This window comes from Bos javanicus, chromosome 23 (assembly GCF_032452875.1).
Source record: "Bos javanicus breed banteng chromosome 23, ARS-OSU_banteng_1.0, whole genome shotgun sequence".
In the NCBI taxonomy this organism is placed as follows: Eukaryota; Metazoa; Chordata; class Mammalia; order Artiodactyla; family Bovidae; genus Bos; species Bos javanicus.
The window spans coordinates 40569239-40570492 of record NC_083890.1 but is presented as its reverse complement, the minus strand read 5'-3'; the positions used below and the strand labels follow the sequence as shown (position 1 = coordinate 40570492).

At 40.5% G+C, this 1254-nt stretch overlaps 1 non-coding gene across 1 annotated transcript; it reads right to left on the bottom strand.

The window, feature by feature from the left end:
• Nucleotides 1-1182: 1182 nt before the first annotated feature.
• On the bottom strand, nt 1183-1254 carry TRNAC-ACA (transfer RNA cysteine (anticodon ACA)). Its single transcript has one exon. It is a non-coding gene; the product is annotated as a tRNA-Cys (tRNA).

The following is a 1254-nucleotide window of genomic DNA, read 5'->3' as shown; positions in this document are numbered from 1 at the left end:
AATTCAGGCATCTTATTTTTATTTATCTCATTCACCCTTTCTGTCCCAGCACAACTCTAACTTGTCCTAGACTGTCTATCTTCTTAGGCTGTCACAATATTTATCACTTATTATATCTTTGATATATTCACATACCTACTTCCCCCCCAAAAATTGTGAGCTCCGAGCTCCTTGAAGACAGAGCCTGGGAGTCAGAACAACAACAAAAAAAATCAATCTAATTAGCTTATGATGGTGTCACTCTTGGGTCAAAGAGAAAACCATAAATATAAACAAACACAAGCTGATTGGAGATTCTCCTTCTACTGTAGACATATTGCTATCTCCCAGGGTAAAATTATATCACGTTTATATAAGAAGGCAATCAAGTGTATAATATATTTGAAAAGATTTCTATCAAAACGGTTGAGATTTTTTTAAATATTTGGGAGCTTACAGAGGATAAGCTTTAATTATCTAAAGACTCATTGGTATGGAACACCTCATTGCTTTCTAAAACTATATAAATGGATAGATACAAAGGTTACAAAACATACAGCAATACCTTCAGAGCAAACACAAGATGACTAACTCTGCTGATGTGATCTGCACCATTAAACCCCAAAGGAGAAACTAGAAAAAACACGGATAAAAGCCACAAAGCTGAGGAGACTATAAAACATGCAGCAGGAGAAGGGAAGGGAGGGCCGGAGTTCTAGATGCCCGAAAGAGATCTTTCTTCTTTCAGATGTAAAGAGTGACTACTGCTTATAAAGTGTTTTCAAAATCATGATATTTAGCATGCGTTTGACTCTCTTGATTTGCAAAGCATGATTGTGAATATCAACTAATTGATCAACCTGCAAAACAGTCTTTAGAATTCAGTAATTTGTGTTGTTTTTCAGTCGCCCAGTGGTGTCAAACTCTTTGTGACCCTGTGGACTGCAGCACACCAGGCCTCTCTGTCCCTCACCATCTCCCCGACCTTGCCCAAGTTCATTGCATTGGTGATACTGGACCCCAATTAATTAATTAATCCTGGATCCCAACTAAAGAAGAGCAGAGAGAAAGTGAAAGTGAAGTCACTCAGTTGTCTCCAACTCTTTGCAACCCTGTGGATAGTAGCCTACCAGGCTCCTCCGTCCATAGGATTTTCCAGGCAAGAGTACTGGAGTGGGTTGCCATTTCCTTCTCCAGGGGATCTTCCCAACCCGGGGATCGAACCCAGGTCTCCCACATTGTAGGCGGACGCTTTACCGTCTGAGCCACCAGGGA